The 27,747-nt window shown below is 33.7% G+C and overlaps 2 long non-coding RNA genes across 3 annotated transcripts; both read right to left on the bottom strand.

The window, feature by feature from the left end:
- Positions 1–14,348: 14,348 nt before the first annotated feature.
- On the bottom strand, positions 14,349–21,812 carry LOC123540657 (uncharacterized). 2 transcript variants are annotated; one of them, XR_008367681.1, is made up of 6 exons: positions 21,688–21,812; positions 20,591–20,758; positions 18,638–18,805; positions 16,547–16,738; positions 15,993–16,109; positions 14,349–15,258 (listed from the first exon to the last, which is right to left on the bottom strand). It is a non-coding gene; the product is annotated as an uncharacterized LOC123540657 (long non-coding RNA). The 2 variants fall into 2 exon arrangements; XR_008367680.1 differs by having other exon boundaries at positions 15,998–16,109.
- Positions 21,813–23,935: 2,123 nt separating this feature from the next.
- On the bottom strand, positions 23,936–27,414 carry LOC128549461 (uncharacterized). Its single transcript, XR_008367686.1, has 4 exons — positions 26,991–27,414; positions 25,787–25,979; positions 25,015–25,192; positions 23,936–24,031 (listed from the first exon to the last, which is right to left on the bottom strand). It is a non-coding gene; the product is annotated as an uncharacterized LOC128549461 (long non-coding RNA).
- Between the last annotated feature and the right edge of the window lie 333 nt (positions 27,415–27,747).

Below are 27,747 nucleotides of genomic sequence, written 5' to 3'. Positions count from 1 at the left end.
TTTCCTGAAGAAAATAAAAAATCTTTATGTCACTACTGAACGGTGAATATATATCTTGTCGGATTAGAAACAACATTTTAATTTAGAAATTCATATAAATGATGATGTGAGTCTGTGGGTCTCTTGTGTTAAGGCTAATTTAAGATTGCAGTTTTATTTAGGAAAAATACGTTGTTCAAATGTAGTAAACCCTTTCTCGAACGTTTCACAAAGACTGTAAAATAATGGAAACAATCTAAACTTTGGATAAATATGCAAAGATTTATTGTGCTTTAAAATCCTTACGATAACTTTAAATGTTATTAAATATTCAAATTCTATTAGGCTCAATGAATTATAAATGAGACATCACCTGCATTGATTTGTTATATGAGTTATTAATGCAAGGTTGACTTTCCCTCTAATAAATATTAGGGGACTACTTGACCATGCGGTTAAGGTCGCTGTCTTCGAATCACTTTTACCCTAACCGTTGTAGGTTCGAGCTTTCACTCGGTACGTTGAATTGTTCATATGAGAAAGCCATCCCGCTTCGTGGCTCTACCAAGGACCCCGCCAGTGATGAAATAATGCATGCGTATAATTGCTAAACGGCTGTTTCCATAGGTTGCATTTTTAGAGGGCGATGTTTCTCAGAACAGATTATTTTTCTTATATGTAAATTAACATGTCAATGTCTTTCTATTTTTGATAAGAAGATATGTCGTACTAAATGACCATGTATGGTTATCATATAATTGAAATGCTCTAAAGTGCTGAAAAAATGAGGTCTGAATATTTTATTATTAGTATGAAATAAAGAAGAAATTGAATTGGTATAATGTAATTATTATAACAAAATCATTAGACTATGCAAAGTCCGTCCGCTTCGCTAAATACGCAGTACTTATGACTGGGTCGTGAGCTTCTTATGTTGAAAAACGGCACAAACCCAAAGATAGCAAACAAAATAAACAAGGTCAAAGAATTTAATTTCATTCTTTAAAACTTGAAAGTAGCTCTTAGTACAATGAATGATATGCGATGAAACATGAGTAAAATATAGCGTGATTCTTATATTTGCAAGAAGTCTCAATTTCATTTAATACCAGCATAAACGCATAAGAAATAACATTTTGTCCAAAATGATCCATGCTATTTTTTTCTATTTTTTTCTGGTGACATTTTTTCAGAATAAAAAAAAAAAATATAAAAGATCCAAACTATTGCCAATGTGTTAGGCTGAAACAAGCATTATCGATTACACTTTTCGTGACACATCTCAGATTTTTTCTGCAGTATCGCATATATACGAGCTTTAAAAATGTCATTATCATAAACTAAAGCTGTCACAGGAGATAGTGAATATGGGCACATCTGAAGAAACTGGTGCGCTGTCACTAGAGTTTTTAATGACTACAATGGCGGAAGAAGATATTGCACAATAGCTTGAGTCTGTGCTAAAATTATTAAGTAATAAGAGATGTTAAGATAAAGTGTGTCAACACACTATATTAATTTAATTCTAAGTAAAATGGGGCATAATTCACGAAAAATTGATGCCACATTTATGCATCTTGTGTCATATGATGTGGGTGATAAGGTGGAACAACTATTTGAAATTTGATTCTAACACGATCCGCAGCAATTGCTATATATATATATATATAGCGAAATCGCCTATACATGATTCTACGATAAAATATGGTTGGTTGTTACATTTCACCCCCCTATGATTGTAACATAAGAGATTCTACTTCATTCCATTTCATACAATTATTTCAGGGCCAAACGGTTGAAAACGCATTTCAAAAACATAAAATAAAAAAAGTGAACTGACTTATGTGTAGGTCCGTAAAACACAAATCTGATCTCTACGAGCGAATTCCATTAGGGTAAGCTTAATTATGATATCAGCGGTGACGTCAAAATGTATGACATAAAGTATGACGCATAATGATGTGACGTCATATAAAAGTTAAGCTCGTCACTCGTAACACAGGGTCAACTCCCTTAATTTGATGATTCTGTTCATAATTAGTTTGCGAGCTGTTAGATTACTAATTTATGAATACTTCTCAAAATTCTGATAAAAAAGAAACAAATATCTATACGTTCCATTGGCTATGCAACACTTTCTAACCATAGGGGGTAAATTGTAACAGCATATTACCCGAATGACGTATTACGCTGAAAATGTAGTACTGTAAAATGCGAATTATTTGCGTTGTTAGAATCGAAATAATAAATCTGTTCCAATAATTTTATCAATTAATAAAACATGGGCAGTCGTTTGGATGCGAATAATTAAATCACTCGTGCTACGCACTCGTGATTTAATTATTACGCATCCAAACTCCTGCCCATATTTTATTAACTGATAAAATATTGGAACAGATTTATTATTTCTTAAATCAAATCCATTTTGTAATAACTGAGATATAGTGAAAGTGCATCAAAATTCTATTATAAAAAAATAGTAAAAGGACGATAATTCATTTAATATTGGTACCAGAGTTGTAGGCCTTGTGCCTTATGATGTTGGAGATGATTTGGAACAACTGTATGTACTAGCAGTTTGATTCAATTCGATTTAGGGATAACTGACATGGAGTGAAAGTGCATTAAAACTTTGGCCTGAAATACTAAGTAAAACTGGGGATAATTCACGAAACATTGATGTGAGAGTTATGGCCCTTAGCCATATGATGTGGGTGGTTTTGAATAACTTTTTTAAGTTTAAAGCAAATCCATCAAGTAATTACAGAGATAAGGATAAAAAACAAAAAGTTAAAAAAAAAAACAAAAAAACTTTAATCAAGGTGAGAAGGCGAAAAAAATGCCGACGCCGACGCAGGGGTGAGTAGGATAGCTCTCCATATACGTTGTATAGTCGAGCTGAAAACATAAATGATGTGTGTGAATGAAGCATAATATACAATTGCTTTAAATTATATGCTGATTTCCTTTTACGAGCTTTTCGGCACAGAACAGTCATGAAGCGATATTTTAATGACTTCAAGAAAATAAATTTCGGGATATGATTTTATTGCTTTTGAATGTAATTACATGTAACACAATATTTTTGTTTTGCCATCTAAATCACGTGAGAAACTACAATATGCTCTTCTTTTTTAATGTTCCAATTATTTCAAACGAATTCGACACACAAAAAGTTTGCAGTCGCTGTTTGATTGGATAGGATAATTTCTCTGTATGAACATGCGGCGTTATATCTAAAAATGATTCAGATTTTGTAGAGAAAAACAGGCCTGGCAATTCAGCCAACAGCAATGATTTTGAAACTTATGTTTTTTAAATTTTGCGTATTTTTGGTCGATGTGGCACATAAAGGCCCATGGGAAAGTGGCATTTGAAATTTTTTTGTGCGATAAATTTTGTCTATAAATGCTTAAAATGTCCCAAAAAAAACCCCCATTTAAAATAACCCCCGGTTTACGGAATACTAATGGCAACATTATCTTTTTAAAGCCCTTCGTATACAAAAAAACCATCAAGACAGAAATATGAAAAGTTCTTTTTTACTTGATGTAAATGTCTTTTCCCTCATTTCCCATGTCAACGCTATTTAGTAACATTCAAAGAAACTTTTATTTATTTTAAATTTTAAAGGGTTTCCGTGAATTTGGGGCAGTGGGTAGACATTGACATTCGGATGACATTCGAACCGAATGTAGATCTGAAAGACTTTAGAATTCGGTAGACATTCGAACAAAGTAGATCTGAAAGAATTAGCATTCGGATGGGACTTCAAAAACGAAGAGATCTGATAGAATTAGCATTGGTGACATTCGAAAAAATCAAGTCAAATGCAATCTGATGACATTAGACTTGGGATAACATTCGAAAAAATCAAGTTAAATGCAGATTGATAGACTTTGACATTGGATAGACATTAAAAAAACAAGGAAAAAGCAGATGATAGACATTGATTTTTCGGTAGACATTCAAAAAAAATCAAGTCGAATCGTTGATGACTTAAATTCGGATAACTTCAAAAAAATAAAGTAAAGGATATCTGATATCTTTAGCATTGGAAGACATTCGAAAAAAAACAAGGACGAATGCAGATTGATAAACATTAGAATTTGGATAGAATTCGAAAAAATCAAGTCAAAGCGATCTGATATACATTAGCATTCGGATGACATTCAAAAAGGGGAACAAGTCGAATGGTTTGTAGACATTAGACATTGGAAAAAAGTTTCGAAAAAATAAAGTCGAATGCAGATCTGATGACATTAGACATTCGGTAAAATTTCGAAAAAAAACGAGGGGGAAAGTCTTAGACGTATACTTTGGTGACTTCAAAAAAATAAAATGAATCAGATTGTAGACATTAGAATGGGATAGCATTCGAAAAATCAAGTCTCGTTGATAGCATTGCATTCGGATAGACATTAAAAAATGAGGGAATGATATCTATAGCATTGACATTCGATGACATTGAAAAAGATCTAGTCAAATGTGATTGATGAATTAGACATTCGCATAGAATTCAAAAATTTTAAGTCGAATGCAGAGGAAGACTTAGATTCAGATAGACATTCAAAAAAAATAAAGTCGAATGCAGATGTGTAGACTTTTGACTTGGATATCATTCGCCCCGTCGGGGTTCTTGCTTGTTTTGGGTAGACTTAAAAAAAATGCCGTGCGTTTGTGCTTCTTCGTGCTTCGCTGGGCCGTGCTTTGTGCGGTTTGGTGCATTTAAAAAACAAGTCAAGCGTTGCGCCTTGCTTGGAAAAAAACGTCTTTGTGCGTCTGAAAAAACTTAACATTGGTGTTCGCCCCGGGGTGCTTTGTAAAAATTGCTTCGGTTTAAAAAAATGTCGTGCGTTGTGCTTAGTTTTGGAGCTTCGTCGTCGTGGTCTGATAGCTTGGATTTTTCGCCATTCGAAAACTGAGGCCCGAAGTCTGTAGACATGACATTGGATGAACAAAAAATCAAGGTCGAAAGCAGATCGGGGTTAGACATTAGACTTCGGATATACATTGAAAAAAATAAATTTAAATGCAGTTTATGGGGAATTAGATTGGTAGAATTCGAAAAAACCAAGGGAGCGGGGACTGATGACATTAGATATTGGATGACATTCGAAAAAATAAGTAAATGCAGATTGATAGAATTGGGTTTCGGAAAACTTTGAAAAAATCAAGTCGATGATATTGATAGACTTTGACATTCGGATGCCCCTTGAAAAAAAACAAGGACAATGCAATCTGATGCATTAAAACTTGGATAGGACATTCAAAAAATCAAAAGGGAATGAAGATCTGTTACTTGACTTTGGATAGAAATTCGAAAAGTCAAGTCGAATTAGATCGATAGAATTTAGACATTCGGATAAAGTTCAAAAAAATCAAGTCGAATGCAGATTGATAGAATTAACATTGGTAGCTTCGAAAAAAAACGGGCAAATGAGTTGATAGACATATACATTGGATAGACATTCAAAAAAAAAAGTTAAATGCAGATTGATAGACTTGATTTTCGGATAAGAATTCAAATGCATCAAGTCAAATGAGATTGATAGACTTGAAATTCGGTAAAAATTCAAAAAAACTGGGGCCAAAAGTATTGTAGACATAGACATTGCGCTTTCGAAAAAGTCTGTCGAATGTGATTGTTAGAAAAGACATTGCATAGACTTCAAAAAAATTTTAAAGTCAATGCAGTCTGATAGACATTTAGACTTCAGATAGAATTCGAAAAAATCAAGCAAATGAGTTTGATAGCATTAGAATTCGGATATAATTCGAAAAAATCAGTCGAAGGATTCTGATAGCCCTTAGACTTTTGGTAGACATTCGAAAAAATAAAACCCGAATGCAGATTGATAGACATTGACTTTGATAGACTTTCGAAAAACTGAGGCCGAAGATATCAGATAGAAGTAAAAATTGGATAGACTTCAAAAAAATCAAGTCGATGGATTGAAGACATTAGACTTGGGATAAAATTCAAAAAAAATCAAGTTAAATGCAGATTGATAGCTTTGACTTTCGGTAGACATTCAAAAAAAGGGGGGAAAATGCAGATCTGATAGAAATTTAGACATTCGGATAAACATTCGAAAAAAAAATCGGAGCAGATCTAAAGAATTAGACTTCGGTGACATTGCAAAAATCAAGTCAAATGCAGTTTGATAAAATTTGGACTTTGGATGAATTCAAAAAAATCAAGTCGAATGAGTTTAAATGACTTTAGACTTTGGGTAGACATTCAAAAAAAATCAAGTCAAAGCGATTGTAGACATTAGCTTCGGATAGACTTCAAAAAAAATCAAGTCGGTTGGATATTGGAGAATTGACATTCGCAAGACATTCGAATAAGATAAGTGAAGATATCTGATAGACTTTGGGACATTGCATAGACATTCAAAAAAAATTTAAATCGAATGCAGTTTGTATAATTAGACTTGGATGACATTTGAAAAAACAAGTCAAATGCAGCTGATAACATTAGACATTCGGATGACTTTCGAAAAAAAATAAAGTCAAATGCAGATCTGATAGACATTAGACATTCGGTTGACATTCAAAAAAATAAAGTCAAATGGATTGATAGCATTGCATTCGCAAGACATTTAAAAAAAAGATCATGCGAATGTGGTTTTGGGGACATTAAAATTTGGAAAAACATTCGAAAAATCAAGTCAATTGCAGTTGTTTTAGACTTTGAAATTCGGTAGAATTCAAAAAAATAAGTAGAAGCAGATCTGTAGACATTAGAATTGGATGACATTCGAAAAAACTGGGGCCGAAGGATATTGAAGACTTAAAATTCGCAAGACTTTCGAAAAAGGTAAAGTCGGGTAAAATCGATGCATTAGACTTTGCATAGAATTTAAAAAAATATTTAGTCAAAATGCAGATTGATAAAATAGAATTCAGATAGCCTTCGAAAAAAAAGTCGAATGCAGATGTGATAAATTGAATTGGTATCATTCGAAAAAATCAAGTCGAATGGATATCTGATGCATTAGACTTTTGGATAGACATTCGAAAAAATCAAGTCGAAGCAGATTAAAGACTTGTATTCGATAGACATTCGAAAAATGGGCCGAATGAATTGATGCATTAGAATTCGGATGACATTCGAAAAAAACGAGGGCAAAGCAAAATTGATAGACAGTAAAATTGGATAGACTTCGAAAAAAAATCAAGTCGAATGCGATTTGTAGACATTAGACATTCAGATAGAGATTCGAAAAAAATCAAGAGAAGCGTCTGAGTGATATTAAAATTTGGGATGACATTCAAAAAAATCAAGTAAATGCATTGAAAAAATTGACTTCGGTAGACATTCAAAAAATCAAGTCGAATGCAGATCGAAGACATTAGATTTTCGGATAAATTCGAAAAAAAAGGGAGAATGCAGATTGATAGACATTACCCCATTCGGAAGACTTCGAAAAAAATAAAGTCGAAGAGATCTGTTTGAATTGACATTCAGATAGACTTTCGAAAAAACTCAAGACAAATGCAATCTGATAATATTAGACATTGGGATAGACTTCGAAAAATCAAGTCGAAGCAGATTGATGACATTAGACTTCGGATAAAATTCAAAAAAATTAAAGTCAAAGCGATTGTAGAATTAGACATTCGGATAGACATTGAAAAAACAAGGACAAATGCAGATCTGTTAGAATTAACTTTCGGATAGAATTGAAAAAAATAAAGTGAAGGGCAAAAATTGATAGACATTAGACTTCGGATAGACATTCAAAAAAAAATCAAGTCGAATGCAGATTGATGACATTAGACTTGGATAGACTTCAAAAAAATCAAGTCGAATGCAGATTGTGAATTAGACATTCGCATAGACATCCAAAAAATAAAGTGAATGCAGATTGATAAACTTTGACATTCGGACAGACATTCGAGAAAAAATCAATCAAAAGCAGATTGATAGACATTAGACAATGGGTAGACATTCGAAAAAAATCAAGCGAATGCAGTTTTGAAGACATTAGACTTCCTAGCATTCAAAAAAGATCAAGCGAATGTAGATCTGATGACATTAGAATTGGTAAAGATTCGAAAAAAAAAAGGCGAAGCGATCTGATAGCATTAGACTTGGATGACATTCGAAAAACGAGGACGAATGCGACTAAGACAAAAATTTCGGATGGGACTTTCGAAAAAAATCAATTTTAAATGCAGACTGATGACATTGACATTCGGATAAAAATTTAAAAAAATCAAGTCAATGCAGATTGATGACATTAGATTCGATAGAATTCGAAAAACTGAGGCCAAAGCAATCGAAGACATTGGGACTTTTGCATAGCTTCGAAAAAGATTAGTCAAAATGTAGATCTGAAGACATAGACATTCGAAGACATTCAAAATTTTAATCAAATGAATCTGATAGATTTAGACATTAGAAAAAATTTCGAAAAAAAAAAAGTCGAATGCAGATTGTAGACATTAGAAAGTCGGATAAAGTTTCGAAAAAATCAAGTGAATGCGTTGATAGACATTAGCATTCGCAAACATTCGAAAAAGATAAGCAAATGTAGATCTGATAGCCTTAGACATTCGGAAGACTTAAAAAATTAAATAAGTCAAATGAGATTGAAACATTAGACACTCGGATATACATTCAAAAAAAAATCAAGTCGAATGCAGTTTTTGATTAAAATTAAGAATTGCAAGATTTTCGAAAAAATCAAGTGAATGCAGATCTGTGACTTTAGATATTCGGATGACTTTCGAAAAAACGGGGGCGAATGAGATCTGATAGACATTAGACTTTCGGATTTAAATTCGAAAAATCAAGTCGAATGCAGTTGATAGACATTAGACATTGAAGAATTCGAAAAATCAAGTCGAATGCAGATCGCAAACTTTTAGACATTGGTAGAATTCAAAATTTCAAGCGATGCAAAATGATGACATTAGAATTCGATAGACATTAAAAAAGGTCAAGTCGAATGTAGATCGAAAACTTTAGACATTCGATAGACATTAAAAAAATATTAAATCGAAAATGCAGATCTGTTAGAATTAGACATTTGGTAGCATTTGAAAAAATCAAGTAAAATGCAGATTGATAGAATTAGACTTCGCATAGACATTGAAAAACAAGCGAATGCGATCTGATAGACATTAAAAATTTCGGATAGACATTCAAAAAATCAAGTCGAATTGCGTTTGTAGACATTAGACATTGGGTTAGACTTTCGAAAAAATAAGGTCAAAAAGCAGTTGTTTTGATATTAGACATTCGATAGCATTAAAAAAGTTGTCAAATGTAGATCTGATAGAATTTAGACATTCGGATGGGCTTCAAAAAAAATAAGTCGAATGCGAACTGATAGACATTAGACATTCGATAGACTTCAAAAAAAATCAAGTCAAATTCGATTGATAGTATTAGAATTCGCATAGACTTTTGAAAAAGTCATGTCAAATGTGATCTGATAAATTTAGCATGGGAAACTTCGAAAAATCGAGGACAAATGCAGATCTGATAAAATATAGACATTGGAAGCTTTCAAAAAAAATCAAGTCGAATGAATCTGTAGAATTAGACATTCGGAAAACACAAAAAAACCCAAGTGAATGGATCTGATAGAATTAGAATTCAGACAGACTTCAAAAAATGAGGCCCGTGGATTTGATAGTATTAGACATTCGCATAGAATTCGAAAAAGATCAAGTCGAATGTAATTGATAAAATTTAGACATTGATAGACTTTCAAAAAAATAAGTCGAATGCAGATCTGATAGACATTAGACATTCAGATAGCATTAAAAAAATCAAGTCAATTTTGAAATTTTATGCATAGACATTGGATATACATTCAAAAAAATCAAGTCGAATGAGATTGATAGACATTGACATTGGGTAGACATTCAAAAAAAATCAACCCAAGCAGATTGTAGACATTAAAATTTTCGGATAGACTTCGAAAAACTAGGCGAATGCTTTTGATAGACTTAAAATTTGCATACCCTTCAAAAAAAGATTAAGACGAAGTAGACCTGATAGAATTTAGTTTGATGACATTCAAAAAAAAATAAGTGAATGCAGATCTGAAAAACATTAGACTTCGGATAGACATTCGAAAAAATCAAGTCGAATGCAGAACTGATAGACTTAGACATTGCATAGAATTCAAAAAAGGTCGTCGAATGTAGACTGAAAAAATTGACTTTTCGCATAGACATTAAAAAAAATTTTAAATCGAATGCAGATTGATAGACTTTAGAATTTGGATAGAATTTGAAAAATCAAGTCAATGCATTGATAGCATTAGACTTTCGATAGCTTTCAAAAAAAATAAAGTGGGATGAGACTGATGGGAATTAGCATTGGGAAATAGACATTCGAAAAATCAAGCGATGCAGATCTGATAGACATTAGACATTGGATAGACATTAAAAAAAATGGGTCGAAAGCAGTTCTGATAGAATTTTAGACCCCGCATAGACATTTGAAAAAGGTCATGTCAAAGTAGATTGAAGACATTAGCCCTTCGTAGACATTCGAAAAAATAAAGTCGAAGCAAAAATGATAGAATTAGCTTAGTAGACATTCGAAAAAATCAAGTCGAATTCAAAATGATAGATTTAGACTTTGCATAAAAATTTTAAAAAAGATCATGTAAAATGTAGATCTGTAGACATTGACATTCGGATAGTATTGAAAAAAACGAGGACGAATGCAGTTTCTGTAGCAAAAAACATTCGGTGGGCATTCAAAAAAAATCAGTCGAATGCAGATTGTAGACAAGCTTCGGACACACATTCAAAAAAAAAAGGGGCCAAATGCAGATCCATAGACATGACTTTCAGACAGACATTAAAAAAAACTGGGGCCCGAATGGATATCATAGATATTGACATTCGCATGACTTTCGAAAAAGTCAAGTCGAATGTGATCTGATAGCATTGACATTCGCATAAAATTTAAAAAAATAATAAGTCGAATGGAGATCTTTAGACATTAGACTTGATAGACATTCGAAAAAATAAGTCGAATGCAGATTGATAGACTATGACTTTCGGTTTAACATTCAAAAAAATCAGTCAAATGCAGATTGTAGACATTAGAAATTCGGTTTGACATCAAAAAAAACAACCCAAAAGCAGATCTGATAGACATTAGAATTCGGATAGACTTAAAAAAAAACTGGGGCCCCGAATGAATTGTTAGGACATTGACATTCGTACCTTCGAAAAAGATCTGACAAATGAGCCCTGATAGGCATTGAATTCGCTAGACTTTTCAAAAATATTAAGTCGAATGCAGATCTGATGACATTAGACATTCGAATATACATTCAAAAAAATCTTTGAGGAGACTGAAGACGTTAGCATTCGCAAGACATTAAAAAAAATAAAAGTCAAATGCAGATTGATGCATTTTACATTGCGATATACTTTGAAAAAAATCAAGTCAAAATAGATCTGATAGAATTAGACATTCGGATAGACATTCGAATAAAAGAGGACGAATGCGATCTGAAGACTTTAGAATTTCGGATAGCATTCGAAAAAAAAAAAGTCGAATGAGTTTGATAGCATTAGACTTGCATAGACATTCAAAAAAATCAAGTCGAATAGATCTGTAGAACTAGACTTTCGGATAGACATTCGAAAAAAAATAAAGTAAATGGATTGATAGACATTAGAATTCGCAGACTTCGAAAAAAACGAAGACGAAGCAGATCTGATAGACATTAGACTTTCGCTAGACATTCGAAAAAGAGGTCGAATGTATCGATGACATTAGAATTCAGTGACATTCAAAAAAATAAGTCGAATTCAGATTGAAGACTTTGGGACTTGATAAAATTTAAAAAAAAACGGGACGATGAAGATTGATGGGAATTAATTTTGATAGACATTCGAAAAAATGAGGTCAAAATTTGCAAATTGTAGACATTAGACATTGCTAGACTTGGAAAAAATAAAGTCGAATGCAGTTGATAGACATTAGAACATTCGTTTTAGCATTCGAAAAAATCAAGTCGAATGCGATTGTAGAATTAGAATTTGCTAGACATTCAAAAAAAAATAAAGTGAATGCGATCAGAAAAATTTAGACATCGGAACATTCGAAAAAATAAAAGTCGAATGCAGATTGTAGACTTTAGACATGGGATATACGTTCAAAAAAATCAGTCGAATGCAGGTCTTTTTGGATTAGACATTCGCATAGACATTCAAAAAATCAATTTCGAATGGATTTGAAGTTTGACTTTGGTGAATTCAAAAAAAATAAAAGTCGAATGGAGATCTGATTAAATTGACTTGGGAGGAATTCAAAAAAAAAACGGGCAAAGCGATCGATAGATATTAGACTTTTTCGCTAGACATTCGAAAAAAACAAGTCGAATGCAGTTTGATAGCTTTGACATTCGGTTGCATTTGAAAAACGAGGAGGAATGCAGATCTGATGAAAGACTTGCTAGACATTAAAAAAAATAAAGTCGAATTGGCAGATCTGATGAAATTAGGCATTCGCTAAAATTTCGAAAAAAATAAAGGGCGTTTGAGATCGATAAAATTAGACATTCGGATAGACATTCGAAAAAAGAGGACGAATGCGATTGATGACATTAGACTTCGCTTAGACTTCGCAAAAAAAAAAAAGTGAATGCAGATCTGATGCATTAGACATTTGGAAATATACATTCGAAAAAAAATCAAGTCGAATGAGATCTATAAAATTTAGACATTCGCATAGACTTTCAAAAAAATAAAGTCGAATGCAGATTCAAGACTTTAGACCTACGAAAAAATAAGTCGAATGCAGTTGATGAATTAGACATTCGAAAAAAGGGAGGCAAATCGCTGATAGACATTAGACATTCGGATGAATTCAAAAAACGAGGACGAATGCGACTAAAAGGGAAATTAAAATTTGGATAGACTTTCAAAAGTTTTAAGTCGAATGCATTCGATAAATTTAACATTCGGTTTATAAAACAGGCATAGTATTTATTCCCAAAGGAATCACGGCGCAAAAATGTCTTGCTATTTTAGTTTATGCGCGAAAATATTCCTAGAAAGTAAAGGTATTGAAAGAATGAAGAATATTAGTAGAAAACAAAAGCCCAAAAAAAATGGTTTTGGCCCTTTGAAACGCAAATATAGATCCCTTTTCAAAAGAATTTTTCTATGGTAGAAATTTATAAATAAACTATAACTTTACGGGCCTACGGAAAAACATTTTCTAATCAAAAAAATCCATGCTGTTTTCCCAACAAAGTGGTTTAGAATTGAAAGGTAATTGTGTGTGCGGGGGCGGGGGTTTGCGCCTTCAACTTTTTTTCTGTCATAAAGGGGACTGGGGCGACTCGTAGCATAAAACCAATAGCCATTTTTTAAGTGCGCCTCATGGAAAAATAGGCAGCGACAGTGGGTGTTTCCCCTTTCAGTTTATCCCTGCCCGGGATGACCCCCGCAAGGGGGGAAAATATACAAATTTTAAATTTTTTTGTCTTTTTTAATATGACGCGAACCTTTTTAAATAAATCTTTGCATTAATTTTTTAAAATTTTTTTAAATTTCTTAATGAAAAGCAGAGGCCGGTCAGTTGTCCTTAGAATTTTTTTTGCAGTCAGGGGGGGAGCTTTTAGATGATTTTTAACAAGGGGGGTGACCCCCAAAGATAAAAGGTCCCAAAAAATTATATCCTTCCCACTGAATTGAGCTACCAATAATACCACTCTAGTCGGGGACTTTACTATCCAAATCGATAATATAGGATATGATTAATAAAGAACGGGAATGTCCGTGATGAAAAAGAAATCATTCGCATTTTTCGAATCTTTGACTTTTGTTTTTTGTTTTCATGGTTTTTTACAGTAAATGTCTTTTTCTTCAGATGACAAAAAAAGTCCTTTCATGTACTGTAGGTCTTGGTTTAGGTACTTTGCAGCCGTTAGTGTTAAATAAAGAATTAAAAATTTAATTTCATATTTCCCTAATGTCAGTTTTTTTGTTTTTTTTAGGTGAATACATAAAAATTTGTGATTTTGGATGTCTGTGATTTACAGTGAGAGATTTTCTTCAAAAATTTTTAAACAGTAAATGAAAAAATTCTGATTTTTGTTGTAAAACCAAATAGTTGGGCCGGGGAATTGCCCAAAAATAAGAGTTTGTGATTTTTTTGTTTTTTTTAAGAAGTTGGGTTTTTGGAAATTTAAAACAAAACCCTCTCAAAATCCTTGGTAATATTTTTCGAAGGGGAGGAAGTTATTTTGAGGCGTGTCTTTAACGCTGCGATTTCATTTAGGATGTGAAAATACAAACACTAATTCATTTTTTAATTTCAATGCGGCTGGAAGGCAGCACCATGTTACATGAAATTTCTTCAACAATGAAGATCTTAAAAATCCATGTTATATTCGTATACTTTGCTAAATAGTTTCACTTGCAGTTGATTTCCTCGAGGTTAGACTATAAGATTCTTTCACTGGTTGTAGGTGCAGATGGGAATATCCGGCCTCGAGGGTAACTGTTTAGGCGGTAACGAGGCTACCTGCCGAGTTACCGCCTAATCAGTTACCCGAGAGCCGGATATTTCCATCTGCACCTATAACTAGTGACAGAATCTTTTTCTTGCATACCGATTTCAAGAAATAATAATAAAAATAAAATCAATCGAACGACTTTCTTTTTTAGAACTATTTCTTATAGCAGCGAATTTAAACAAAGCGCGGGAAAGCAACGTCCGTAAACAGGAAAGACGTCATGACGTTTCAAAGACAACTAACAATGTTTAGTTCCGGTTTTGTTTTATCAGTTGCAGCGTAACGTTATGAATATTTGATAAAATAACGTGTTTTGAATCGAGAAATATACTATCAGGAACAAAGAGGAACTGTCAAGGTATTGTGTTTTTATTCCGTTATTGAAATAAAATATAAATTACTACATAAATCTTCTACATATATGTAGTTTGTAATACGTCATTTAAAGCACGAGAGTCATCTTACACCCCGGGGTGTAAGATGGATTTTTCCAGCACCGGTAAAAATACCGGAAATCCCCGTCTGGTATGCAAGAAAGCGACGTCTGTCTCATTTTTTTCCAGATTGCGCTGTATCACCAGCTTCCCGGAAATGCGCCGACTATCAGAGGGCGCTCAAAGCTGGAAATGCGCCGACTACCAGAGGGCGCTCAACTGTCTGATGTTTCTAAGAATGACCCTATAGATACACCGAAAACACACATTGACGTTCTGGCTGGAATCTGATGAAGAAATGAAACATCCGTCAACTGTTCGTCTTGCTGAAAAACAAAAGATTCTTATTTATTTAGTCAAATTGAATAGTGTCCAATATTCCTACTTCCTCGCGTTACATTTATGAGAAGGAAAGGACATAATTATACATTTTTATAGTTTAAGCCTGCTAAGGGTAACAACCCTGTTATTTTCACAATTTATAATTAAACATTGGCATAAAAAATCTTTGTAACATGTCTGTGTAACTAGGTTAAAGGTAAAGCTAAGATATTTAGTCAAGAACATACAAGATAACTTCTCTGGTGATTTAAAAGTGCTATGAATGTTCAACTGACGAAACATCGCCATTTTATATATGGCACTCGTTGCCTTATACTACAATCAGTAATTCTATTATTAGACCATAAAATGATTTCAAGCCTTCTTCCACGTCAAACAGCACAAGACTAAATAGAAGAGAAAAACAGTACTTTATAAGGGAGATAATTCTTGAGACCTTGTTTGTACTTTTAAAGACACCTGGTGTAAGGGAGGCAAATCTTTTAACTTGTCCACATTAATATCCTTACTCAATAAACAGAATTTTTAATTCAGATCTACTGTCCCTAATAAAACAATTCGAAAACATAAACAATTGTTGCTATATCGTTCACTGGCAGTGTTTCAACTGAGAAAATGTTGAAAAATCCAGACATTTTGTATGTAACCAACGCTTAAATATATCATTAATATTATGAAAGACTTTGATTAATGTAAATGATTGTAAAAACGTCTATACTTTACACTGATCTGTCTTTGAACGCTGTATCTATACCACTACTTGCTGATAGCGGAGAAAATTCGAATGCTCTAGACGTCGGCTCATCTTCTCCGATCTGTGGTCCCATTCGTCGAGCTTTTGTCAAAAGAGATCACAATTTAGCACCTTGAGTGAATGAAAAGTATCTTATGGTTTTTAATAAATCAAGTTGAAAATGCTAATGTAATTAGGCGAAGCACTCGTTGTCTCTTAATCAACTAAAACGCGAGTATATGTTCATTCGGCATAGCCTCACCTTTATACGTCAATGACCTTATCGTGTGAAAAAGTTGTCAGAAATTGTCTAGAAAAGGTCAAGTGCAATATATCAAAGCAGCTCCAAAAATATCTTTTAAACAAAATATCTATGATAGAGATAAAGATGGTAGTCCTGGTGCGTTTGTTACATCTGTGATACCTTATTTATTTTAGAATGTAAAACAAAGATTGTAAAACTTTTTCTGAAAGTTCGGAACAATTTTGAAATTGAGACTTTTTCACTGCTAGGATGGATTATATTACTTTATACTTACCTTAAGATTGAATGCCACTTGTATTTTACCCATTAATTCTTTTTGAAAATACTGGTTATATATCCATTGTTTCTTTCAGCACGTGTAACTATATCTTGTTAATATCACAGTAACTAAGGGCACGTACAAAATAGAACGATTTTCCCGAGCATTCCACGTCACTGCAGTCACCACCAAATATATCATCTTTACCTAAAATGAAACAAGACTTTGTAACAGAGTTACCACCGTCTGCTGCCTAGGAACATTTTCACAAAACATACTGCATGTAACAGAGTTACCACCGTCTACTGTCTAGAAACATTTTCACAAAACATACTGCATGTAACAGAGTTACCACCGTCTACAGTCTAGGAACATTTTCACAAAACATACTGCATGTAACAGAGTTACCACCGTCTGCTGCCTAGAAACATTTTCACAAAACATACTGCATGTAACAGAGTTACCACCGTCTACAGTCTAGGAACATTTTCACAAAACTTCACAAAACATACTGCATGTAACAGAGTTACCACCGTCTACTGTCTAGGAACATTTTCACAAAACATTCTGCATGTAACAGAGTTACCACCGTCTACTGTCTAGGAACATTTTCACGAAACAGACTGCATGTAACAGAGTTACCACCGTCTACTGTCTAGGAACATTTTCACAAAACATACTGCATGTAACAGAGTAACCACCGTCTACTGTCTAGGAACATTTTCACAAAACAGCCTGCATGTAACAGAGTTACCACCGTCTACAGTCTAGGAACATTTTCACAAAACATACTGCATGTAACAGAGTTACCACCGTCTACAGTCTAGAACCATTTTCACAAAACATACTGCATGTAACAGAGTTACCACCGTCTACTGTCTAGGAACATTTTCACAAAACATACTGCATGTCAACACAGCAGCTTCTAAATAACAAGACAACATACTAACAGAACGTACGTAAGTTACAACTATACAGCATACTAACAGAACGTATGTAAGTTACATCTATATAACATACTAACAGAACGTACGTAAGTTACATCTATATAACATACTAACAGAACGTATGTAAGTTACAACTATATAGCATACTAACAGAACGTATGTAAGTTACATCTGTATAGCATACTAACAGAACGTATGTAAGTTACATCTGTATAGCATACTAACAGAACGTATGTAAGTTACATCTATATAGCATACTAACAGAACGTATGTAAGTTACATCTATATAACATACTAACAGAACGTATGTAAGTTACATCTATATAACATACTAACAGAACGTATGTAAGTTACATCTATATAGCATACTAACAGAACGTATGTAAGTTACATCTATATAGCATATCAGAAGAAATTAGTAAGTTTGAAAATGTCTGAAGATATACACTCTATGTGAATTCTTTCAAATGCTAATATCTGTATTTATAGAATTGAACATGTTGAAAAACAACAAGAAATCTGTGTTGTACCCGGCAAAGAAAAGTGGTCTTGACTTTTCCCTGTGGTCAATATTAAAGAATAAAAATACAAGTTATTCATAGTAACAACAAACAGAAGTTAATTTAAAAACAAAATCCTAAGTCTACCGGCTAAAATCCCTACCAAGTGGCGATAGGTCAAAATACACACCAAAATTTGACGTAGCATGCATGTTGTACTACTAAAAAATGGTCTCGATTTTTCCCTACAGCCAGTCATTATATGTTACAATATCAGCCATTTTTAGTTCTGCAAAGGAAATTAATATTTGAACAATGTTGAAGGAGGGTGGCGGTTACCCAAGGATCATTCCTGTGAAGTTAGGTGTAATTCTGCCCAGTGGTTTTCAAGAAGAAGATTTATTTTAGAAATGTTGACGGACGGACGACACACGTGACACGACGGACGGTCACAAAACCTCACCATGAGCCTTTGGCTCAGGTGAACTAAAATAGCTTATAACTAAATTGCAACATCCGGGTGCGCATCCTCACTGTAATTACCTATCATGACAGAAGGATTCCGATATCACACACGGAGAATTACGTAATCTCACGGAAATTCCCGAATGTCATCACCGGTACACCTCTTGATTCATAGAAAGTCTGTAAAAACTTACCGGCATGTCAATTCCATTAGTATTTGGTGACACGTTTCCGAATCCTATTGACGTCAGTGACGTAAACGTAAAATATAACGCTGTGATGCAATACGTCTTTATGCTGGGTCCACTATCTGTAACGTTGGCAACGTTAGCTGATTCTCGTGGCTGCAGTATCTAACCATCCTAGAACCCCAGAAAAATGATAAAACCTTTATAAAAACATAAATATATACAAATCAGACGTCACGATTACGTTTAAAACATTAAGTGCCTTCAACAGTGTACTTTCTGTAGCAACATTCATACTGAAAAACATTTGCCAATATTCAGATATTTTTTCACAAAGAATAAAAATGTTAAAGATATATTATAAAGCATATCTGACATTCATAAAGCGAGATATCCAAATTATAATTCATTTCATATCAATAATGGATTTTAAAAAAGCAATAAGTGAAGTCCTCTGAAACTGAGCAACAGACTTCTTCTTTAATAAGTTGCCGCATGACCTATATATTATGCCGTTGTGGCGTTATCAACAAAAAGCGAAAACAAAAATGAAAAGTGGTATCCACGAATAAAAGCATTTCTCACATAATACCTGATAAGAATAATATAATTAGGTCTTCAAAATCATTTGTTTGTCAGCGGGCTAGCGACAAGATGTTATTTTTAAATTAAAAAAAATCACGTAGTGCGCGTCAGACCTCAGGTTACACAATACGCATTTTACCTCGCAGAGTGCGCACTAAATCTCGCATAGTGTTCACTTTAAATCTCGCAGAGTGCGCACTAAATCTCGCATAGTTCACACTAAATCTCGCAGAGTGCGCACTAAATCTCGCATAGTTCCACTAAATCTCGCATAGTTCGCACTAAATCTCGCAGAGTGCGCACTAAATCTCGCATAGTTCGCTCTAAATCTCGCAGAGTGCGCACTAAATCTCGCATAGCTCGCACTATATCTCGCATAGTTCGCACTAAATCTCGCAGAGTGCGCACTGAATCTCGCATAGTGCGCACTAAATCTCGCATAGTTCGCGATATTCGCATAGTTCGCACTAAATCTCGCATAGTTCGCGCAAGACCATATACAGTGCGCAAATAACCTCGCACAGTTTGCACCAAATCTCATGTAGTGCGACCTAAACCACGTTCTCACAGCTCAAAGAATATCTAACATGTCATGTACATCAGAAAATTATGTATTCTCAGTTGTAATTTCTGCTTTCTCCTTTTTCGGAAATACTTGGACCCTGTCTTTTAAAGAACCGAGGAAAAATGTTTCTACAGTAAGGCTTTGATAATCACATACTGCTGTTTACACTGACTATTTTTAAAAATCATAAAAGATTTTAACGCTTTGTAACAATTATCTCTTAGATATATTATCAAAAACATGAAATGACTTTGAATAATATGTTAATAGGGGATGAAAATCCCCGAGAAGGTAACGTCCGTATATAATTATTCGTCTTTGTTGTCTGCATATACTGAGGCAATTTTTTTCGATGTTTTCCGGTTCCGGTTTATATACACACCGCAGACTGGTTGTCTGCATGAACATCTGAGCACCCCGAATCTGTCATAGAAGTTCGTAAACCGCGCGCTAACATGATTATTTTACTTCTTTTTTGTAATGAAAACTGTACATGCAAATGAAAAACACTTTTAAAACTGTAAAGAAGTGTAAAGGCCGTCAAGTTTCTGCGTGGAGTGCAAACAAACAAACAAAATCCTAAAGCCAGTGCGAGAACGCTGAATGACGTCACCGTCACGGCTTCCCGTAATTTTGCACAGTATGATATTCGCTGTAAGAGGTATGATGCCACAAAATGTAAACTACAGTTTAGAACGAAGTTTCACTTTCTTGATCGTTGAATATTTCTTTCTAAGCGGATATATAAAAGATAAATCCCCATGCTAGGCGGTGCCTTAATTCATATTATTTATAAATAAAGTCTTTACTTTTCACTGATCTGTCTTTGGACGCTGTATTTGTGTCACCAGAAGCTTGCTGCAGAGCATTTAGAATGTCATAGAGGTCGGCTCATCTTCTCCTATCTGCGGTCCCGTGCTAGCAGGGAAATCGCCCACTTTGTCTAGCTGGTGTCAAACGAAGAAACACTTCAGCATCTTGAAGTAGTAAAAAATAATATGTTTAAGAAGATAAATACTAAAGTTATCTAATTAAACATTCATTTTTTTTTACGTTTATGTATTCAAAGTTTCTTTATGTACGCGTAACTCTATCACGTTCATTTTTACGTTTATGTATTCAATGTTTCTTTAAATTAGTGTAACTCTATTACATTCATTTTTTTACGTTTATCTATTCAAAGTTTCTTTAAATAAGTGTAACTCTATCACAGTAACTAAGTACACAGCCGTAGTAGCACGACTTTCTCGAGCATTCTAGGTCATTGAGATCACGACCAATTAAATCATCTTTACTTAAAATAAACAATAGAACTTCAGAATTTTTCTTCCGGGAGAACCAAAGAAGTTTCCATCAATCCCACACAGCATTACAGAGAAATCAATACACCACACAGCATTATAGAGAAATCAATACCCCACGCAGCATTATAGAGAAATCAATACACCACACAGAAATCAGTACCCCACACAGCATTATAGAGAAATCAATACCCCACACAGCATTATAGAGAAATCAATATCCCACACAGCATTATAGAGAAATCAATATTTTATTTTTATCCTGCAAAATGATTGAACTGTATTTCAAATATTATGACTGAATTTTTTCATCTTAAGAATTCTTTGAATTATAATTTTATGTTTTAAGTTTGATTTTATTGTGGGGTTTCATTCATTTATTATGTAAGTTTCACAGTAGTATATTCACATCCGCCAAAAGCAAGTGTCTGTGGAATATGTGACTATATCTATAAGATGTGTGTGTACTGAGGATTGTAACGGGACATATTTTGTGTAACTAATTTAATTTCAAAACGGAACGGATTCAATACAGAGTTAATAATTTAACTTTACATGAAATACCCACGGTTAATTTAATCCACACCATAAGCATTAAAACTTACCTCATATCGCTATACCAATATTTTACTGTAACAATCTCCAATGAACCGCATGCAATTAGATAGAGAGCTATCAGTATATCACCCGGATGTAGCAATGTGTCACCAGGGGGCGTACTGCATAGATAAAAATGAATGAATGAGTTGGGTTTTACGGCGAATCGACACAAAAAGGTCATATATCGCCGAGAAAAAGTTAAATGGATTACGTTAATTGCAAAGCATAAACAAGAGCACCGCCTTGCGGGTGCTGACGCTCATCTGATTTTTTTTGTGTAATAGAAATATTGTCCTACCCATGATTTTCTAAGTCTAAAAAGGGCCATCATTCTTGCAAAAAGCAGGTTAGAGTTATGTTTCTTGATGTTCAGTGTCCACTTATGATGGTGAAAAACTGTTGCAAGTTTTAAAGCAATAGCTTTAATAGTTTATGAGAAAAGTTGACTTAAACATAATACTCAACCAAGAAAATTATTTTCTAAGTTCAAAAAGGGCAATAATTATTGCAAAAAGCAGGATGGAGTTATGTTGCTTGCTGTACAGGGTCAGCTTATGATGGTCAACAAGTGTTGCAAGTTTCAAAGCAATAGCTTTGATAGTTTAAGAGAAAAAGTTGACCTAAACATAAAACTTAACCAAGAAATCTGATATTTTCTAAGTCCAAAAGGGGCCATAAATCTTGCAAAAAGCAGGATGGAGTTATGTTTCTTGCTGTACAGGGTCAACTTATGATGGTGAACAAGTGTTGCAAGTTTTAAAGCAATAGCTTTGATAGTTTAGGATAAAAGCTGACCTAAACATAAAACTTAACCAAGAAAACTGATTTTCTAAGTCCAAAAGGGGCAATAAATCTTGCAAAAAGCAAGATGGAGTTATGTTTCTTGATGTACAGGGTCTGCTTATGATGGTGAACAAGTATTCCAAGTTTCAAAGCAATAGCTTTGATAGTTTAGGAGAAAAGTTGACCTAAACATAAAACTTAACCAAGAAATCTGATATTTTCTAAGTACAAAAGGGGCCATAAATCTTGCAAAAAGCAAGATGGAGTTATGTTTCTTGCTATACAGGGTCAGCTTATGATGGTGAACAAGTATTCCAAGTTTCAAAGCAATAGCTTTGATAGTTTAGGAGAAAAGCTGACCTAAACATAAAACTTAACCAGGCAACGCCGACGCAGACGCCGACGCCGACGCCGACAACCGCTCAAGTGATGACAATAACTCATCATTTTTTTTCAAAAAATCAGATGAGCTAATAAAACTATTAAAGTAAAAGCGTATATACATAAATAGTGTAAAAAATCAAATGCAAACATTAAAAAGTATAAAAGTGGTGAATAAAAATAAAATAAGGTTCAGATTTTATGATATATACCTATTTGTTTCAAAAACTTCAAAATTTTGTCGGCTGAAATTTGCTCGTACAGCTCTTTTAGAGTTTCAACATTATAGTATGAGTTGCGCTGTGGATCGAAGTCTATACAGTCGATTAACATACGAAGATATCCTGAAAATAAAATGTTCTAAGTGGCATTTCATTTCATATTTAAAAGTTAAAAAATATAAAAGCTAAGCTGTTCATATGTTATAGAGGAAAAGTCTTCATTAATAGCAATTTATAGCAAATCAAATATTGCTTTTTCTTTACAAACAGAAAATGGCGAAAAAAGTTTTTATTTTTTGTTCAGTTTCCGTAAGAATTACATTTTGTATGATATTTTGTGTGAAAACCTTGTCAGTTTTTGAGATAAACAAATAAAGAGTTTCGTGCTTTTATTCTGTTTGAACGTCACATTTGCTACTGACAGCAATTCGAATATCTCGCCACACGATCAGAGTTTTATAAATGCTAGGACGGGCCTACATGCCCGAGTGGCTACGGTCGCTAACTTCACTTCCCTCTCGACGATATAGGTTCTAAACCTCGGTGTGGAGTAGAATTCTTTCATGTGAGGAAAACATTAAGTGGACTTTGTGGATGTGCGAGGTTCTATCAAGTTGTCCACTCATGCACAAAGTAATGCTTGGAGTGGGTACCTGGGATATTCCTTAGAGCCGGAAAGTCGCCATATGACCTAAAATGACGGTGTGATGTTACAGCTAACACAAAGAAATAACGCTATGTTTTTTATAAAAGTACCATCCAGTTGAGGAAAATTTCTTTAATTAAGATGAAGCATTCTTGTCTTTTTCTTTAGTGCTTTTGTAATTAATATCAATACACATATTGCAATCTCTGCTAAAATATACTGAAATACCTTCTGGAACGCTGGGCACTTATTCAGCAAGTTTCTGTTCAAATGAAGTTATATATTTGCTTGAAGGCACTCCGGGAAACTCTTTAAAACCTACAACATAATAATTATGTCTCTATCATATTAGTTACACGCATTTATAATTACACACATAACACATCAATCTTCGTCAGAATTAAAAAAAAAAATCTGCTTGGCATAGAAGTAAACACTACCTTAAACATGTAAATATAACTTCAAAGAGATGAAAGGAAACGCGCTTTCACATTAACTACACTGTACACACACAATTCAGGTTTTTATAACTAGTATCTAGTATTTTTGAGAACAGCCGCAATTCGGACTGGCCTCCTTAGTCAAGTCGTTATAATTAAGGTATTTGACTTCGAATCACTAACCCCTCACCGATGCAGACCCTCGTTTAGGATGTAGAACTCTTCGTGAGAGGAAGCCATCCAACTGGCTATAGGAAGATTGGTGACAGAGGCGAGCCCAGGTCATTTTTCCAGGGCGGGGGTGTCCAAATGGGAGTAGGTGTTGGAGTGGGTACAAATTTTTGTTCGGGTCAACGGAGAGCGATTTTTGCGCGTTTTAGAGTTTGAAACAAGAACAAGAACCTGAATCCCATCAAAAATGTAATCATAACTTCGAAAATAAGAAATCCATTATTATTTTACAAATTTTCCCATGCTATGAAAAAACGAGCATAGTGGAGGTACAGAAGACTAAAGGTAGGGCTAGCATTTTTTGATTCTTTTTTTGTGTTACCAATTTGAAAACATATCGATAAGAACTTCGATCAATGAAATAAGAAACCAAAATTCGATTTATATGAAGTCAAATACGTAGTTTTAAACGCAATTAAATTTCTTAAAAGAAAACTACTTGATAAATGATAGAAAATGACATTCATTGATTTACGTTCAGTATACAATTGCAGCGTTATAAAGGAATTTCCCATCATGACAGAAGGATGCCGAAATCACACACGGAGAATTACGGAAACACACGGAAATTGCCGATTGTAAAACTAAACAAACTCGGCTTATAGAAACTGTGTATACTATGTACTATACCGTGTTCCATAAGTGTACAGCCAGATGTGTTGGAAGGTCTCTTGCAATCAGTGTGCAGGATTCTTCGGAAGATGATGAAAGTTTTTAAAAAAAATTTCTTGGTAGTCATCTGTCCGCTGATACACCAGCATCATTTTAGAAGAGACGTTACCGTCGAAGATTGCAGTACTCAGCAGCCCTATAAAATATATTTAGACAAACATTTCAACTCTTTCCAAATAATTTTAGTTTTTACTCCGCCAATTAGAAAACGATCATGATGCTATCTATTCATTTTAATATGACATCTTACAGTTTAGACTGAGACAATGAGAACTGTAGAAAATAATTCAAATCATCTTATAAAACATACCGCATATTCCCTCGTCTACGGCACAATCTGCACCAACTCTAATTGCAGTGAAAAAAAGTAGTGTTCCGAAATGATTAGAACGTGTGTGGACTTCCCGATGTAAATATTTACGAAAACGGATACAAGCCCAAAAAATGGACTCATACCAGTGTAACTCTAGAACTTTTAAGAAAATGGTTCAGAAAAGTCAAAGAACTATGGCCTTGTTGGCTACATTCCTAGTCTTATTCAACAGTAAGGCTACGTTCCAAGTTTTTTTTTTGTTTTTTATATTTGTTTCTCAATTATTGGTGCTATTCAAAGATTAATCTAATTTACGGTTATTATTCAGTAGTTGTAGCTAGATTTGTATATTTCCGGATTTGTTCGTTTATCTTGGTAAATCTATTAAAGATAAATCAAAATTTTAATGCTACTTACAACCAAGCAGAACAGCAAATATTGAGAATATTTTCCCGCCGTTAGTATTTGGTGACATGTTTCCTAATCCTGTTGACGTCAGCAACGTAAACGTAAAATGCTGTGATGTAATACGTCTTTATGCTGGGATCAATATTTGTGACGTTGGCAACGTAAGCTTCATCGAAACTTGTGGCTGCACTATCTAACCAACCTAGAACACCAGTAAAACTGATAAAGCATTTCCAGACAGCATAAATAGGTAAAAAGCACACGTCGCAATTATGTTAAACAGACTTAGCGCTTTAAAGAGTGCATTTTTGTTGAAAAAGCATATGCCAATATTCAGATCAAGTTTGCACAGAATAACAGTGTTAAAAATACATAATAAAGTATGTATTCCTTTACAGATGTCAAACAATATTTATTACATTTCAAAAAAAGCGAGATATCCAAATTACAATAATTATTCATCTCATATTAATAATGAATTTTAGAAAGCAGTTACGCCTTAAAAGTTAAAGAAAAATCAAATCAGATGTGTCCGTCCTCTTCAACTTAGCAACAGACGTGATCTATAGTATGATCTACAATTTTATAGGTGTGCCGTTATTAACAAAAAGGGGGAAAAGTAAGGTAAAGTGGGTATCAGTTTATAAACGTATTTCATTTCAACCAATAATTTGTCTAGCAACTACATTTTTGCAACAATACTGGCGTTTACATTTTATGAGGTTTCATAATTTCTATTACAGTGTATTCAAAATACTTACTGAAAAAATGTTAGATTCCTTTATAGTTAAGGTAATGGTGACGTAATGACACTCGGTAATTTCCGTCTAATTACGTATTGCCGTGACGTAATTGGGCATTCTCCGGTCGTACATGTAGCTAAACGTGCATATGACTTTCAGTAATAACAGAAGAAATCCGAAATCGCATGCAAAGATATAAAATATTTCCCGATTATTCTAACGGGTTCCGCAACCTAAAACTCTAAATGTATTATTCTCCATGTTGGCGAAGAAGACTACCAAAAAGTGAATGACTTTAAGAATATGACATACAGTGCTCATTAAAGCTTTTAAAGGCATATTAATTTTGAATGGAATCAGATAATATTTGAGGAATAACATATAGCTGAACCATGTTTTATCATATTTTTACCACGACAAAGATGCTATAGTCCGGGCGAGTGATTTAGTAATATATGATAATTACTCACCTGTGGCTTTTGTCCAAGTGTAGTTGCTCCCAGTATGCGATGGCATAATACACAGTAGCTAATGTTCTACCAGAAAGAACTGAACAATTAACAAAAGTAGTACGGCAGCACCACACTCTGTAAATTATTGAATGCGCATTATCACACGGAGTTAGCGTAGTAATCTGGCTGTCTTTAGAATATCTGCTTTCGTCACTGTCTGAAAGAAAAGTAGCAAATGATTATTATTTTTAGTTATTACGTTTCCGAAAAACTTATTTTTAAAACCTTACTCTTAAAAGTACTTATAGAAACGAATGGCGCATGCGCAATCAGTAATTTGCACGTGGTCTCGAGTTTTTCCAATATCATGACCAAAACATATTTCATTTTCATTTTTCTGACAGAATTCTTGCCACAGAAGAGTGGAATACGTCTGATAATCTCACAGTGGAATATATAACATTTTTATTGATAATATTGTCAATTTCTAATATGTATGTTTTTAAGTTAATGACTTGTATCTCTAACTTATTTAATGAATGTTACTTTTAATCATTTAAATATATATATAGTGTATTACCAGTATGAATTGAAGCAATAACATTATATAAGATCAATGTGTAACTAAAACAATAATCTAGCCATAAAAAGATAAATCCCTTTTCGTGCAGATTACATCTTCTTGCAAGCCAGTTATTCATAGAAGCAAATCTTCTCTATATAAGAATGACAATTATGCATTTTAAAATCAGCATATATATAATGATCTCATCTA

The sequence above is a fragment of the Mercenaria mercenaria genome, chromosome 16, assembly GCF_021730395.1.
Source record: "Mercenaria mercenaria strain notata chromosome 16, MADL_Memer_1, whole genome shotgun sequence".
In the NCBI taxonomy this organism is placed as follows: domain Eukaryota; kingdom Metazoa; phylum Mollusca; class Bivalvia; order Venerida; family Veneridae; genus Mercenaria; species Mercenaria mercenaria.
This window is presented reverse-complemented; position numbering and strand designations above follow the sequence as displayed.